At 43.7% G+C, this 17884-nt stretch overlaps 1 pseudogene; it reads left to right on the top strand.

The window, feature by feature from the left end:
• The first annotated feature begins 16344 nt into the window (after positions 1–16344).
• Positions 16345–17637, top strand: LOC145545584 (nucleolar RNA helicase 2 pseudogene; annotated as a pseudogene).
• Positions 17638–17884: the final 247 nt, after the last annotated feature.

The raw sequence follows: 17884 nt of genomic DNA, 5'->3' as shown, positions 1-17884 counted from the left end.
GCCAGAGGCGAGGTAATGGCTGGTTAGGGGATCAGTTAGAACACACGCATTTATTCTGTTCATCATATGGGTTCAATTTATGACACCCCAAAAGAATTACAACGGGAACATCAAAGATCACTGATCACAGATCATTTTAGTATAATAAGGATTTGAAGAAGTTTTAAATACTATGAGAATTATCAAAATGTGACAGATACTAAGTCAACAAATGCTGTCGGAAAATGGTGCTCATAGACTTCATCAATGCAGGGTTCAATTTGTACTTTCAATTGGCAAACACTGAAGTATCTGCAAAGCACAGTCAAGTGAAGCAGAGTGAAGGGAGGTTTGCCTTGAACTGCTTGGGCTTCCCTGGTGGTTCAGATGGTAAAGAATCTGCCTGCAATTCAAGAGACTCAGGTTTGATCCCTGGATTGGGAAGATCTCCTGAAGAAGGGAACAACTACCCACTCCAGTATTCTTGCCTGCAGAACCCCATGGACAGAGGAGGCTGGCAGGCTACAGTCCATGGGGTCGCAGAGTTGGACACAACTGAAGTGACTTAGCATGCACGCACACAGTGGTTCTCAAGTCCAGGGTGTTTCTGAGTCCCCTGCAGCACTTGATAAAGCTCATTTTGCTGGGCCTATCACCAGAGTTTCTAGCTCAGTGGGTCTGGAATGGGACCTGAGAACTTGTATTTTGAACAGATTCCCGAATGATTCTGCTACAGTTGGTCAGGGGACTCCACTTTGAGAACCACCCCTGTACTCTGACGCAGAGAAAAGGAGAAGGGTTTCTGGTGATTTCTCACCCCAGGCCTGAAACCCTACACCTAAAAGGATGACAGGCTGCCGGCCCAGTGGTTAGTGGAGCTACTGCCAAGAGAAACCTCAGAGCCAGCCACACCTCTGCCAGCTATTTAGGCTCTGAGTCAAAGTTCAGGCAGACCGTGGAAAATGTGGTTTTCAGTCGTGTTGCTGAAACCAAAACCTTTGCCCAATTTGAAGTGTCAAAAGCCTGCATCAAACCCTGGCCCTGCCTTCCTCTTCTGTGGGGGACCTCACTCCACCTGATGTGAAAATTTCAGCTGCTATAGTGTTTGGGGCTTGGCAGGGAGGGACATTCCACAATGAGATGACTGTGATCTGGAGGACACCACAATGCCGTGTCTGTAAATTGCGGCCACTTCCTCCGTCAGCAAAGCTCCCTGCAACCTCCTCCACCAGGAGGCTGCCGTTTCTCTCCTCCAAGGCTCTGAGTCAGGAGACCCCGGGTGGCAGATTCTTCAATGATGCCGTGTCCTCATACCGTCACATCTCACTGCCATTTGCCACTGAAGCTATCAAAAAATAAATAAATAAAGGAGATACATTGCAGTCCCAAAACTTTTGCGCTTTACCGTGTAAGAGAATCTTGCAGAGATATACAACCAGATGATTATGTATAGAACAGGGTTATAAATAGTATATTCTAATGCATTAATAGCCATAGGAAGTGACAGAAAATAGCCAGATAAATAAATAGAAGAGCAATACAGATCAGAAAGAGCTTTGTAGAGCAGTGATTTTGGGTCAGTCTGGGGGGAGATTATTCTTTGCAACTTACTTTCTCTGGGGCCACTACTAAGCATACTCTAGTGGATGTAATACTATAAGTTCAACTACATGACCTGGAATGCTAAGGAGGAGGCTTAGAACTTCCCTGGTGGTCCAGAGGCTAAGCATCTATGTTCCCAATGCAGGGGCCCAGGTCCAATCCCTGGTCGGGGAACTAGATTTCACAAGCTGCAACTGAGGATCCTACATGCTGTAAACAGAACCTGGCACAGCAATACAAATAAACACTTTTTTAAAAGGAGAGAAGGCTCAATAAGGTCCACTATTCTCAATTTAATAAGGCAAAGCTATGTAAAGTGAAAGGAAGTGAAAGTGTTAGTGGCTCAGTTGTTTTCAACTCTTTGCGACCCCATGGACTATAGCCCACCAGGCTCCTCTGTCCATGGGATTCTCCAGGCAAGAATACTGGAGTGGGTTGCCATTCCCTTCTCCAGGGGATCTTCCTGACCCAGGGATTGAACATAGGTCTCCTGCATTGCAGGCAGATATTTTACTGGTGTAGCCACCAGGGAAACCCCTAAGCTATGCTTACCCTATGCTATTAAGATTTCTATAGAATGACGAACGGTTTATGGGCTGATGGTTAAAAGCCCAGACTCTGGGCTAGATTTGAATCCTGGTTCTACAACTTACTAGCAGTGCATTCTCAGATAATTTACTGGGTTTCTTTAGGTCTCAATATCTTCACCAATAAAATGGGAATAATGATAATGCTTATATTATTTAGTTGTTAATTATATAAAAGGCATAGATGTATGTAAAATGCCTAGAATGGCACATGATGTAGAATATTGTTTACTAAATAAAAAAACACCCTAGTAGTTAATGAAGCGCTTTGTATTATTCACTAAATAAATCATCAAAATGTAATTTTAGATATAGTGCGCTTGTAACTATAAAATTCAGTTATGGAGAGAATTCCTATGATGTGGAAACTTCTCATTTTCAGATACTGGTGGGTAAATGATATGTCCTAACTGTTTAACTCTTAGAAAAAGCACACGGGAAGTGGAGAAAACATCAACTTGGAAGTTCAACAGGTTTAGATGTAAATCCTGGCTGGGTCAATTCCTGTTAGATGACTTTGTGCAAGACCACCAGCCTCTATGAACTTCATCTGTGAAATAAATATCTGTGATTTATTTAAAGCATCTCGTAAAAGTTGAGGGCTTCCCAGGTGGCACTGTGGTTAAGAATCTGCCTGCCAAGGCAGGAGACACAAGAGCCTTGAGTTCAATTCCTGGGTCAGAAGGATCCCCTGGAGAAGGAAATGGCAACCCACTTCATTATTCTTGTCTGGAGAATTCCATGGACAGAGGAGCCTGGTGGTCCAAAGAGTCCTATGGAGTCACAAAGAGTTGGACATAACTGAGCGACTGAACGAAAAAGTAAGAATGATACAGCAGAACTGATTTGCACAGTGAAGGCACTGACTTGTGGTTTCCAATACAATGCTTGGCGCCATACAGAGCTAACAATTTTATTATTTTTCTTTACGAGTTATACATTACTTAGCACAATGTCAATATGAATTCCATTCAATTCAGTTCAGTCACTCAGTCGTGTCTGACTCTTTGTAACCCCATGGACTGCAGCACCCCAGGCCTCCCTGTCCATCACCAATTCCCGGAGTTTACTCAAACTCATGTCCATTGAGTCGGTAATGCCATCCAATCATCTCATCCTCTGTCATCCCCTTCTCCTACCGCCTTCAATCTTTCCCAGCTTCAGGGTCTTTTCCAGTGAGTCAGCTCTTCGCATCAGGTGGCCAAAGTATGTGAATTATGACATAGTAAACTTTGGAATAACCTGAAGGGAGTTGTTATGGAGGAGGAATGAGGATGCTGCAAAAGGGCTGCGTGGTGAGTGCCAGTTTCTATCTGCCTCTAATAGGTTCCCTCCCCATCTTCCCAAGGCTGATGCCAGGAGCTCAAGGATCAGGGGGCTTGGATCTGGGACGGGGGGCTGGAATCTTGGCTCCCGCTCATTTCTTAAGACAGTTGACTCTGCGGGAGCTGTTTCACCTTTCCTTGGATTGCAAACAGACAGGCTATGGTGAGTGCTCTGGAATAATATTCACACCCACTGCCAGGATGTTTTCATGGGGAATCTCAGCTCTCCCCTACTTTTCAAGTCTCTGTTTCTTTCTATTGTTTTCAATATAGCATTTGCGAGAAAAAGCACAAGTCCTTAGGGCAGTAACCACATTTTCCCTCATCCTCTTACATAGCTCTTCATTTTTTTTTTCACGTTACAAATGTCACTCACATAATTAATTTTTCCCTTGCAAGCTAAATTTGAGCGATGTCTAAATGCAAAATGTTTACAGACAGTCTCGTTCACTGGCAGCAGCAGCAGCAGCACCAATATGTAAGGGAAATTAGTACATAATCTGAGGTTTTAGCTTTTTGTCATCCAGCTGACTTTTTTCACTTTTTCACAATGGGCCTTCTGTCTATTTCTCCATCTTTGAGCGAACAAACCAGTCGGCAGATTCAGGGCCGCACCTCACCCGGCCACCACCAAGTTAGCGTCACATCTGTTTCTATGCAGGTGTGTTCCCTTTGGCCTTGAATGTTGACACGTCATTGATGGTTTGCTTTTCGGGGAATTAATTTGAGATCTCCCTGTTTCTTGCAAGAGTATTTGGTTGGGTTATGTAGCTCTCTCCCTGAGCCAATGAAAACAGTGACGGGCAAACCCATCAAAGCTCCGTCTTCTCCTTAACTATTCTCCCTGCAAAGTATTCATCCAGTCGTTTGCTCGTCTGGTCATCAAGTCATCCTTCCATTTAACAGAGACACCGACCAACCCCCTACATATGGAAGAACACTGCTGAGCAGGCTGTTTGATGCAGAGTTCGCAGTGAATGTCATCCGGAGACAATTGGCAAGGCGCTCTGAGATTCAGACGCCGTCTCAGGGTCAGCTCTGACCACATGGGCTCCTCACCTCCCACTGGTTGTTGAGCCCCATTAATGGAAACATGGGGCTTTCCAGGTGGTGCTAGTGGTAAAGAATCCACCTGCCAATGTAGAAGACACAAGAGACAGAGGTTTGATCCCTGGATGGGGAAGATCCCCTGGAGGAGGAAATGGCAACCCACTGCAGTATTCTTGCCTGGAGAATCCCATTGATGGAGGAGCCTGGCGGGCTACAGTCCATGGGGTCACAAAGAGTCAGACATGACTGAAGTGCCTTAGGATGCACATTCATGACTGTAATATAACATGGGGACATTCTTCTCCCTTTGAACTCAGTACTCTTCCTAATCTTGGAGCTCCACTCCTCCTGGCCTGTGTGGGGTGATAATAGGCAAGGAGGTGCCTATCCGTGCTTCTGTGTGTGTGTGTGATTTGTTGTTCAGTTGCTAATTTGTGTTCGACTCTTTGCGACCCCATGGACTACAGCCCACCAGGCTCCTCTGTCCATAGGATTCTCTAGGCAAGAATACTGGAGTGGGTGGCCATTTCCTCCTCCAGGGGATCTTCCTGACCCAGGGATCAAACCCGAGTCCCATGCATCGGCAGTCAGATTCTTTACCACTGAGCCATCAGGGAAGTCCTATGTGTGTGTGATGTATGTATGTATGTGGTGTGTATGTCCATGTGTGCGTGTGATAGGTATTTGTGTTACGGTGCTTTTGGCACTTTTTAAAATCACTCTGAGCAGACTTCATTTTATTCAATAAACACTTTCAGTTAGAATAAAATCTTCCCAGGGAACAGAGGGAAAACCCAAGCCCCAAGTCCAGAGGCCACTGTGGGTGTGGGCGGTGAGCCCCCACCCCGCATCCGCCTTCACATAGATGTAGCCGGTTCCAGGGGGGACATCGGTGCTCAAGGGAGGAAAGCAGTCCAGCAGGGAGGCACCGCTATCTGACAGCAAACAGGAGTGGCTCCTGAGCATCCCAGAGAGCTGGCCTGTCGGAGCACCGGGCTAGTGATGGATGACCCGGCGGTGAGACATCCCAGAGCGCAGGGGCGTTCCTGGGGGCGCACTGAGTGCAGGACCGGCCCAGTGGGATGCACGCTCCTGGGAGCGTGGGGCTCACGCTCACGGCCTTGTGGACCAGCTGCAGGGGCCTGAGCGGCCTTATTTGGTAGCAGAGCCGGCCCTGATGCTCGGCTCCAAGGTGCCTCCTGAAGTCTGCCTGGGGTCTGCGGTTCCTCACCGCTCCCCAGTAAACAAGCCCTGGGCGGGGAGCGGCCCGACAGCGGCCGACAGAGGCGAGGACTAATTTGGTCATGGGGAGCATGGAGGGTGACATTTACTGGATCTTCGGTGGAGCTAACACAGAGCACATGGCCCTGGGGACCTGGGGAGGGGCTCCGGGTGTAGTTCGCAGAGAGAGATGCAGGGTCAGGCCTGGTTCCGGGGCTGGGGCCTGGGTGGGGGGCCAGGCCCCCCTATTCCGGGAGCTTCTCCACTCTGAGGGCATCCCGTGTTTCTGGCCACCCTTGTTCCTTGCCCCTCTGATGCCCTGGTCCTGTGCTTCCACTGGTCCTGGTGACCCCTCAGCATGCACACTGAGATGTCAGGGCGGGTGTGAGAGGTAACATTTTCCCTGCAAAAAGCAAGCCTGCCCTTGAGCAGGGAAAGGGCAGAATCCTCCTTTGGTGGGAAGAAAGCAGAGTCCATCACCTTTGGTTCCACCAGGAGGTGAACACGTAATTCTACTAGATTAGAACTATTAGGAAAGAAGATTTGGGTTTCTGGTATTCATTCTCTGTTTTTATTTGAACTGGAGTATGGTTGCTTTAGGATGTTGTGTTAGTTTCTGCTGTACAGCAAGTGAATCAGCCGTAGTATACATATATCCACTCCCTCTTGAGCCTCCCTCCCACCCTCCACCCCATCCCTCTAGGCTGTCACAGAGCACTGAGCTGAGCTCTCTGTGCTATACAGCAGCTTGCTACTAGCTATCTATTTTACACGTGTGTGTGTGTTAGTCGCTCAGTCATGTACAACTCTGCAACTCCATGGATCATAGCCAGCCAGACTCCTCTGTCCACGGAATTCTCCAGGCAAGAATCCTGGAGTGGGCAGCCATTCCCTTCTCCAGGGGAATTTCCCGATCCAGGGATCAAACCCGGGTCTCCTCCATTGCAGGCAGATTCTTTATCGTCTGAGCCACCCGGGAAGTCCATTTTTACACATGGTAGTAGTGTATGTATGTCAATGCTGCTCCCTCAATTCATCCCACCCTCTCCTTCCTCTGCCTCCTTGTTCAGGTATTCATCCTTGAACTGGGAGGTCACCAGACACTCTTTTATAAAAGGTGAGATAGTAGCTATTTTAGGTTTTGTGAGACACAGGGTTCCTGCGACATCGGGCGAGTTTGCTCAGCAGTGCAACAGGGACCCCAGGAGACTGTGCAAACCAGTGGGAGGAGCTGTGTTTGCTGAGACTTCTCTTACAGAAGCAGTCGGGGGGGGGGGCGGTTATGCCTGGATTTGCCCACCCCTGTTTGAATTCATCACCAAATATTGAGTGAATACTTGCATATTCTAGGACCTGAGAAAACATTGATGACTTCAAGACAGTTACGTTGCCCCAGTAGAGTTTATATTCTATGGGGGGAAAGAGACCAAAATTCCTAAATAATTATGTAATAGCTGACAGCTAGGGCAACATACCCTAAAGGAAAGGGAATCTGGGTGAGTGAGTGATCCCATTTATTCAGGATCTTTCTCTTCAAGCTCCGGTCTTTCATTCAACCCTGTGAGGACAGTGACCTCAAAGATCTAGTTTATTTTTATGTACCCTGCACCTTGCAAGATATTTTCTGATGACTACTTCCTGATGTTCTGGCCAATGCAATTTGATAAGAGGAAGAAACTGAAGACATACAACTTTGTAAACAGGTAACAAAACTGACTGCTTGTGGATGATATGCTTATATTCCTAGGTAAAAAGTGCTGTAAACAGTAAGAAAATCAAGCTAATAAAGGGGTGTGCATACTTTATAATAAAGAAGAAGTTTATTAAAATAATGAAATATGTAGTTTACATATGAAAACATATATAAATATATATAAACATAAACACATATACACACACATATAAAACATATGAACGAAAACAACAAAACAAAATACTTAAGAATGAACTTGGGAATGTATGTTATCTACAACAAGAAAATTTTAAAAATTACTCCTGAGGGACAGAAAAACACAAGTATGCCAAATGGAAACAAACTCATATTTTTGAATGAGAAGGCTCATCACTATACAGATATTAAGATTTCCAAGGAAAATTGCATATGTAATATAAACCCTGTGTTGTTTTTGTGTTTTTTTTTTGAAGGGGTGTGATTCTATTGAAAAGGGACTAGTTTCCATGGCTCTGCAATGTAGCTGGTCCTTTGCTTCAGGATTTCTCACAAGCTTGCAAGGAAAACGCTGACAGGGGTTGCAGACTGCCTCTTCAGAAGGTTCGGCTGACGATCTGATTCCAAGCTCACTCATGTGGTTACTGGGATATTTGGTTGCTTCAGGGATGTTGAATGGATGGCCTCCATTCCTTGATGGCCACCCTCACTTCCTTGCCTCTCCTAAGGGAATCTCAGAGCATGGTGGCTTTCTTGAGATCAAACCCGAGAGAACAGGCAAAGAGAGTGTTTGAACAAGTTGAAGTCATATTCCTTGATAGCCTAATAATAGAAGGAGGGCTTCCCAGGTAGCTCAGTGGTAAAGAATCCACTTGCCAACGCAGGAGATGCAGGAGACATGGGTGGGTTCAGACCCTGGATTGGGATGATCCCCTGGAGAAGGAAATGGCAACCAACTCCAGTATTCTTGCCTGGAAAATCCCATGGACAGAGGAGGCTGGCAGGCTACCGTTCATAGGGTAGAAAAGAGTCTGATACGACTGAGCATGAATGCCTAATAGAAGTGATGTTCTATAACTTTTGCTCTAGTTTATTTCTGGCAATTAATTACTAGTCTAAACTCAAGAATTAAGAACTGCACAAGAGTGTGAATACCAAGAGATAGGGCTCCCCAGAAGCAATATTGGAAGGCTGCCTAACAAAGCTCATTGTCCTCTCTCTAACTGCTCCCTGCTATTTTAATTCCCTGCATAACATTTATCACTATCAGATGTGTCCCTTGTTTGTTTACTTGTTTGTTGTCTGTGTCCACCCTCTGGAATAATGTTGTCCATGAGTGCAGAAACTGTGCCGGTTATCATAGCAGGTGATCAATAATGGTTGTTCAATAAGGGAATGGATCGATGCGTGACTTGGACATACCTGAGAAGTTGGCTGAGGTTCCTGGGGAACTAAGCAGGCTGTTCTGCCTGAGAGGGGGTTGCTGAAACCAGCAAACATTTTGGCGGAAGCAGGAGCAGTCAACCAGAGCTTCTTTGATTTATTTTACAGCAGATGTTCTTTCTGCTCTCTGACCTCTGTCCTGGGGACAGCAATTTAGAAAATGAAGGGGTGGCAGCACATGATTATGCCACATACACTTATTTAATTGAAGTGATCTCATTTGTAATAGAGACTGCAAACCGGGCATGAGTCCTGAGCAGCAGCTGCTGTTCTCCGTGGGCTCTTCACCTGGGCTGGGAGCTACATGAATCCTTCTCTGCCCATCTCACTTCTGCTTCCTTGGCCTTTCCCCTCTTCATTTTTCCTCCTGCGCCTTCAAGACTGCTTGTCTTCTTCCTTCAGCAGTTAAGTTTTAATTATCCCTTGCTTCATGACCTCATGGGGCTTCCCTGGTGGCTTAAACGGTAAAGAATCTGCCTGCAATGCAGGAGACCGGGATTCAATCCCTGGGTCAGGAAGATCCCCCGGAGAAGGAAATGACAACCCACTCCAGTACTCTTGCCTGGAGAATTCATGGACAGAGGAGCCTGGTGGACTACAGTCCATGGGATCCCAAAGAGTTGGACACGACTGAGCTACTAACTCTCACTTTTTTCATGACCTTATAGTCTTCCATTTGTTGTTATTGTTTAGTTGATAAGCTGTGTCCTACTCTTTTGTGACCCCATGGACTGTATCCCGCCAGGCTCCTCTGTTCATGGGATTTCCCAGGCAAGAATACTGGAGTGGGTTGCCATTTTCTCCTCCAGGGGATTTTCCTGACCAAAGGATAGAACCCACGTCTTCTGCATCTCCTGCATTGGCAGGAGGATTCTTCACCTTTGAGCCGCTGGAGAAACTCCTTCCATCTGATCAACTTGCATAAATTCTGTTCATGGCTTAGATTTCAGCCATCCTGCAAAAGATGATATAGAAGGGAAGTCTGAGCCCGTCCTCAGAATCTCTCTCTCCCACTGCTCACTTACAGTCTTTAGCTCCAGAAGGTCGTGAAACTTGCACTGAAGTGTCTATGCCCTACAGTGTTCTCTCTCCAACCTGGACATGCAATAAACAAATTGTTAAAGATAATGTTCTCCACTCTTTCCACAGTTTCCATTTTCTGGGCCATGTGCTACCCTCCTGTTATTTCTTATCCCTTTCCCCAAAGCATCCTTGGACTATAGGCTCATCCAGAAAAATAAGAACCATTAACTTCTGTAGTGATTGTGAATTTTAATCACAAACGCAGATGTTCAGATAATAAAATTTTCTTTTAATGTAGTCAAAGATGTTCAAGCACATCGTTTTTAGAGTCAAGTAGCTTTGTAATGTTTCTAACAGAAACAACAGACTGTATCCACCTCTCTCACTTCTATTCCCACCTTATAGAGGAGGCCACTTTCAACCTGGCTAACTGATTTTTCCTGGGATAACCCACATGTTTCTATAGGGCATCCGTATGCATCTATGCCTTGATTTTTCCTTTTTAGGTATTATCTACTGACTTCCGAAAGTGTAAGATGAGAAATCAGCTCTCTGACAATCCCCACTCTTAATGCAGACATGTCTATACATGCACCCTCACACCAACACCCCCACAACCCCTTTCCCTCAATAGTGATGATTTCTGTGCATCATGATGCTAAAGTTCCTTTGTGTAATTTTTCTTTTTTGTTTTAACATTGTATCGCTTTGTCTAATTAGAAATCAAAGTAGTCATAGAATTCTACACATTCCTAACTGAAGGGTAAACTCTTCCATATATATGTATGAATATTCATTGGAAGGACTGATGATAAAGCTGAAGCTCCAATATTTTGGCCACCTGAAGGGAGGAGCTGACTCTGAAAAACCCTGATGCTGGGAAAAATTGAAGGCAGCAAGAGAAGGGAACAACAGAGGATGAGATGGTTGGATGACATCACTGACTCAATGGACAAGAGGTCAAACAAACTGGAAGATGGTGAAGGACAGGGAAGCCTGGCGTGCTGCAGTTCCTGGGGTCACAAAGAGTAGAAATGACTTAGCGACTGAACAACAACAATATGAAAACATTCATTAGGAATCTTTTAATCACCCTCCTATACTGAGCTAGGTCTGTGCATAGATGTTCCCGTAGCCTTTCCTTTCATGATCATCCTGAGAATTTGCCTACTTGCTTTTTATTTCTTTTGGTTTAAATATTTTTTACTTGGAACCCATCTCTTCCTTTTCCATGGTTAATTCCTCATTTTTTGGAATTCATCCTCCAACAAAGAGTATATGAGAAGAAAATTTTTGATAATGTATTTATCTGATGGTGTTATTCTATACTTTTGTTTAAATGGTGATTTAAGTACAAATAGGATTTCAAGTCAAACATAATTTTTCCCATGATGATTTTGAAGATGTTACTCATTTTATTCTACCCTCTTCTGTTGCTGTTGAAAGACTGCTTTGGTAACCTCTTCCTGAGAAGGAAACTGCCCCAGATCTTAGGGTTTAAAATAAGGATTTATCATTTGCGTGATTCTTTGGGTTGGCTGGTGCTGCTTTTGCTGGATTCACATGAGGTACCTTATATGATAACATTTATCTAGAGCATAGCTTGAGACTGGCTCAACTGGGACTTTCTCTGCTTAGTGTTCTATTCTTAAGAAGGCTGGTCTGGACTGGTCTTCCTCACATGGTGGTAGCAGCTTTCCAGAAAGGCAAGACCCCAACACATTAGCAGCTTATTAAGCATATGCCTGAAATGTATTTTCTGATACCTGATGGCCAGAGCAATTTCCATAGCCAAACCCAGAAACTTTGAGAGTTGATTATACAAGGGAGTAGGGTACTGGGGGGTTTGATTCATAAGGTACCATTTTTGCAACAACCTACAACAGTTCACAGTCCAGCTCCAAAGATTCACACACCTCTATATGCAAAACACCCTCAGGCCCTAACAAGACTCCCACCCTGACTCGTCAAGTCACATCACTGAGTTTGAAATTCATGATCTCATGGTCTATATCAGACCTAGATATGGTACAGGTTCTGTGGATGCTTCTCTTTTTGATGTGGAGATTTGTGAATTAAAAAGACATGCAATTTGCCTTTCACACACACACAATGGTGAGAGAGGGACATGGTAACTGCAATGGGCACTGAATAGAAAAGGTAGAGACAGGAGCACCGAGGTCACTGGTCCATAGCAATTCTGAAATCCAGCTGATTATCTATCAGGGCAGCAGGTTAAGCCCAATTCTGTCCCTCACAACAAACTGTGGAAAAGTCTTCAAGAGATGGGAATACCAGACCACCTGACCTGCCTCTTGAGAAATCTATATGAAGGTCAAGAAGCAACAGTTAGAACTGGACATGTAACAATGGACTGGTTCCAAATTGGGAAAGGAGTATGTTAAGGCTGTATATTGTCACCCTGCTTATTTAACTTATATGCAGAGTGCATCATGTGAAATGCTGGGCTGGATGAAGCACAAGCTGGAATCAAGATTGCCAGGAGAAATATCAATAACCTCAGATATGCAGATGACACCACCCTTATGCCCTTATGACAGAAAGCGAAGAGGAACTAAAGAGCCTCTTGATGAAAGTAAAAGAGGAGAGTGAAAAAGTTGGCTTAAAGCTCAACATTCAAAAAACAAAGATTATGGCATATAGTCCCATCACTTCATGGCAAATAAATGGAGAAACAATGGAAACAGTGACAGACTTTATTTTCTTGAGCTTCAAAGTCACTGAAGATGGTGAGTGCAACCTTGAAATTAAAAGATGCTTGCTCCTTGGAAGAAAAGCAGTGACCAACCTAGATTGCATATTAAAAAGCAGAGACGTCACTTTGCTGACAAAGGCCCTATAGTCAAAGCTATGGTTTTTCCAGCAGTCACGTATGAATGTGAGAGTTGGACTATAAAGAAAGCTGATTGCCAAAGAATTGATGCTTTTGAACTGCAGTGTTGGAAAAGACTCTTGAGAGTCCCTTGGACTGCAAGGAGATCCAATCAGTCCATCCTAAAAGAAATCAGTCCAGAATACTCACTGGAAGGACTGATGCTGAAGCTGAAGCTCCAATACTTTGGCCACCTGATGCAAAGAGCTGAATCACTGGAAAAGACCCTGATGCTGGGAAAGATTGAAGGTGAGAGGAGAAGGAGGTGACAGAGGATGAGATGGTTAGATGGCATCACCAACTTGATGGACATGAGTTTGAGTAAACTCCCGGAGCTGGTGATGGACAGGGAGGCCTAGCGAACTGCAGTCCATGAGGTTGCAGAGTCGGACACGAATGAGGGACTGAACTGAACTGAACTGTCCCTCAAAAGTAATTCTCCAATTCATGATTTTCCATGGTTTGGGGTTTCACCCTCTCAGGATGCTTCCCTCTGAAACACTTTCTTTCCCATAAGAAATAGCCCATGTTCTCATCAGACCAGTTTTCTCACACTCCTTGACTGTAGAAAATTGAGAACTCCAGAGGTATCTTATCTTTTTTAATGATTTATGCCCCTTTAGTCCAATCTTGTGCAACACCTTTAAACTTTTTGTGGTCCTTCTATAAATCTGATTGTTATTCACTCCATGTCCCAAAAGTCACGACTATAATTCATTTCAAGAGAACTCTCTCCACTTTTGTCCAAGTATACAATTACAGTGAAATAACACTTTTGAGATTTGTAGAAGTGCTTCTTCTTAGTTGAGAGAATCTATTAGTCTGAGGTCTAAACAAAGGGTCTTATGACCGAATATTTGATTTGCTCTTTACCCTGAGACCACTTTTATTTTGAGAGTCTGATGCGAGCCGGAGAGCCTGGAAATATTAGACAGTTTTATTTTTCGACCTCGTAAGTCTGGATTGGAAATTCTGTTCGCATACTGAATAGTTCTCTCTTTTGCTCAATTTCGTCTTTCTATATCTTATCATATGCAACCAACAGAAGCCAATTGGCACTTGCAATATTCTGCCTAGAAATGTTATCTGCATGTGCAGGTTAATTTGGTACACTTTTTTCCTTAGGTAAATGCAAACAGTTGTATTGCCACTTGTTTCATTACTACAAAACATGGGGCACCATCTTTTAAGCCTCTGGTATCAGTTTTATCCTTGCACTTTCTGCCTTCATCAATAAGGTCCTCATTATCCTTCCAGCCTCCCCCTTTGCCCCATGAAAAACCCAAAAACTCATGCTTTAGGTCTTTTTTACAGCAGTGCTCTGTTTCCAAACCACTTTTCTGTTTTAGTCATCTATCTATGAAACCAAAGTCCTGTAAAATGGGATGGATATGCAAAGCACTCTACAGATCTGAAGAATAACGTTTATTATTATTTAAGAAGACATTCTGAGGATATAAAAGACTGGTCTGCTCTGTGAAAATGGTAAAAGAGCGTGAATACCAACCTATTGACATTGTTCACTGATTTTTTTTTTCCTTGAAATGTGGTATCAGTGACCTTCAATGTCTGCATCCCCTCCAAAGGTATAGTGCAAGAGAACTGAGAAAACAGGTATTTTGTTTTTTTGTTGTTGTTGTTCAGTCATGTCTGACTCTTTTGCGACCCCATGGACTGCAGCACCCCAGGCTTCCCTGTCCTTCGATATCTCCCGGGGTTTGCTCAAACTCATGTCCATTGAGTGGATGATTCCATTCAACCATCTCATCCTCTGTTGCCCTCTTCTCCTCCTGCCCTCAATTTTCCCCAGCATCAAAGTCTTTTTGAATGAGTTGGCTCTTCACATCAGGTGGCCAAAGTCTTGGAGCTTCAGCTTCAGCATCAGTCCTTCCAATGAATATTCAGGGTTAATTTTCTTTAGAATTGACTGGTTTGATCTTCTTGCTGTCCACGGAGCCCTCAGGACTCTTCCCCAGCATCACAGCTGTGAAGCCTCAAGATGTGTATTTAATTAGAGAGTTGATTGAAAATGCATTTAACTCAGCTGGTAAAGAATCCTCTTGGAATGCTGGAGACCTGGGATTGATCCCTGGGTTGGGAAGATACCCTGGAGAAGGGAAAGGCTATCCACTCCAGAATTCTGGCCTAGAGAATTGCGTAGGATGTATAGTCCATGGAGTCGCAAAGAGTTGGACACAACTGGCGACTTTCACTTTCACTTTAGGCAAATTTAGGAAAGACGGGCTGGTCTACATCTGTTCCTGTGAATGGGTTTCATTAACAAATATCAAGCAGAGATTTCGAAGAGCTGGTTCCCAGTGGCATCTCTGACACCAGGTGGATAACCTGGGGCAGCCACCTCCTTGCTCTGTGTTCCCATTTGTGATGTGGCAAAGTTCAGCCACCTGCCCTTCATCATCTCCCCTAATCTTAACAGTCAATCACAGAATAAGTTGAGCCTTGAAACAAATCTCTATTTGGAGACTGGACTTAACATCAAAAGAAGTCAGTGTTACTATCTGGGAAAACTCCAGAGACAACTATCATAAAATATCTTGAGTTATTTTAGTGTAGTACCATAATAGTCCTAAGTTTTTCTTTATTAATAAACTTGTTCACACAGTACACTGATGGGGTAAATCTCTTCCTAAAAATATGTTGATCACCCTCAGAGATTAATGTGATTCAGATTAATTTAGTTTCTATTTTAATTGCATGAAAGAGTTAACTGCTCCGGCTGAATTGTGAATAAACTCTCTGCTTAAACACAAGGGCGGTATGCACAAGACAATCTGTATGTCTGGATCTGAATCTATTTTGTCATTTTATCTTATCCTCGGAGGAGTTATCTTATTCTCAGGCTAGGAAACTTTCACAAAGCATGGTCTCTGTGGATTAATTGAACATCTCTCCAAAGACAGGCAAGTAGAGAGAATCCTTTCTGATGCAAAATGAATTCAACTCTCCAAATTGACAGTGCAGTTTCTTTCTGAGGCACTTAATTATTTACCAGATGATTGTAGTTTATAAGATGATTCAAATTCGGGAACTGAAAGACTCACACCACCTCTGAGACCTTACTAAGTTTAACATTAGTTTAAATAACAGCATATATAACAGCTAATGTCTATTCTGGGCTATACTGCTTGAAAAATGTATTATTTGATCACATAAATTAGTTCCACTGAGCTTTATCTTTACAGTCTGCTGATAGGGTAAAAAATAATGCATCATGAATATACTTTGTGAACTGTAAATTGCTATTAATATTTGAGAGCTTATTTTCATTCATAGTGCTATTGCAATTTGTTTCTTTTTACTGAAGACTTTTTAAATGAATAATGAAAAAACTTGAATTAAGCAAGTTTTATTATTCCATATACATCAATTAAGATATTTTGAAAAACTGATAGGTAATATTATTATGTGTTTAATTTATTCCAAAGGGGAGAGGTCATTGTATCTTTTGAAGAAATATGCTACATAGTAAACGCTTTATAATTTAAGGGATAATTCTCCCAGATTTAACTTTAAATTCATATATAAGTGTTAATGAAATCTGCATATGAACAAGTGGGCCTGATTGGTAAAAAGACACAGAAAATGGCAATAACTGTAGAGCCGCTAGCTACCAAGTGTCACTGGACTTAGAGGGCAGCAGTTAGAGGGGACATGATCCAAGTCTACAATGGTTATCAGGGGAGCACTATCATATTTTGTGAAATGAAGAAACAAGCCCAGGAGTTGTCACAGAATGTGGTCATAAGGCAGGATGCCCAGTCATTACATGAAGAAATTCCACAGAAGCAAAGGGAAATCACCCTGAAAGGTTTTAGAAATGGTAATTCTGGAGTTTTCTTTGCAACTAATGTTGCTGCACATAGGTTAGACATCCCTGAGGCTGGTTGTTCAAACTTCTCCACCAAAGGACGTGGAGTCCTACATTCATCAATCTGGGTGAACAGGTGGAGCCGGAAGGACCAGGGTTGGCATTTGCTTTTATCAGAACAAGGAAGAATACTAGTTAGCTCCAGGGGAGCAAAAACCAGAACTTAAATTTAAGCAAATAGGTGTTCCTTCAGCAGAGATAATAAAAGCTTCTAGGGAAGATGTCATCAGGTTCTTGGATGTGGTGCCTCCCATTGCAACTGGTCACTTCAAGCAGTCAGCCGAGAAGCTGATTGAGGAGAAGGGAGCCCTGGAAGCCCTGGCAGCCCCCCTGGCCCACATTTCCAGTGCCACGTCGGTAGACCGGCGCTCCTTGGGCAACTGGGATGTGGGCTTTGTGACCATGATCTTGCAGTGCTCAATGCAAATGTCAAACTTTAGTTATACTTGGAAAAAACTTAAAGAGTAACTGGGTGAGGATACTGATCCCAAAGTGAAGGGAATGATCTTTCTCAAAGGAAAGCAGGGTGTTTGCTTTGATATTCTTACCGGATCAGTTAGTATAGGAAAAGTGGCATGATTCAAGGTGCTGGCAGCCTTCCGTGGCCAGGGAGCAGCCAGAGCTAGAAGGACCACAGGAGTGATATCGCAGCTTCCGAGGACAGCGGGAAGGCAATTGAGGCTTCAGGGGACCAGCTTGAGGGCAACCAAGGTGACAGGGGACGGCGGGGAAGAAGTAGGAGCTTCAGAGGACAGTGAGCAGGAGGCAGCGACAAAAGTAACAGATTCCAAAACAAAGGCCAGAAGCGGAGTTTTAATAAAGCATTCGGACAGTACTTTGAAGTAGAGGGTTTATTTGGGAAAAACAACTATGTTCAGCAACATGCAACTGAACATTGTTTTTCATACAAAGTTAAAAGCACATTGTATTTCCTTCCTAACCACTTACTTGCCTAGTCCCCACCTCTTCGAGAGAGATAAGCTTCATCTAAATTATTTCGTCTGATTGATGATTGTCATTTATAACTTTATTGCTGCTTCTGTCTCGGATATTCCTTTGGAAAAGGTGTATGGACTCATTACATATTCTAATGTATTGTCTGTAGAGTTTAAGATAAAGTCAAGCATGTATCTGTTGATACTTTTTAAGCTGGCCTGTTTTTATACTTAGGAATGTCTCCTAATAGTAGGCTTCCTTGGTGTC

The sequence above is a fragment of the Giraffa tippelskirchi genome, chromosome 4 (genome assembly GCF_054371585.1).
Source record: "Giraffa tippelskirchi isolate mGirTip1 chromosome 4, T2T-mGirTip1v1.2.pri, whole genome shotgun sequence".
Lineage (NCBI taxonomy): Eukaryota > Metazoa > Chordata > Mammalia > Artiodactyla > Giraffidae > Giraffa > Giraffa tippelskirchi.
Note: the sequence above shows the minus strand (reverse complement) of the source record. Positions and strands in the feature narration are given on the sequence as shown.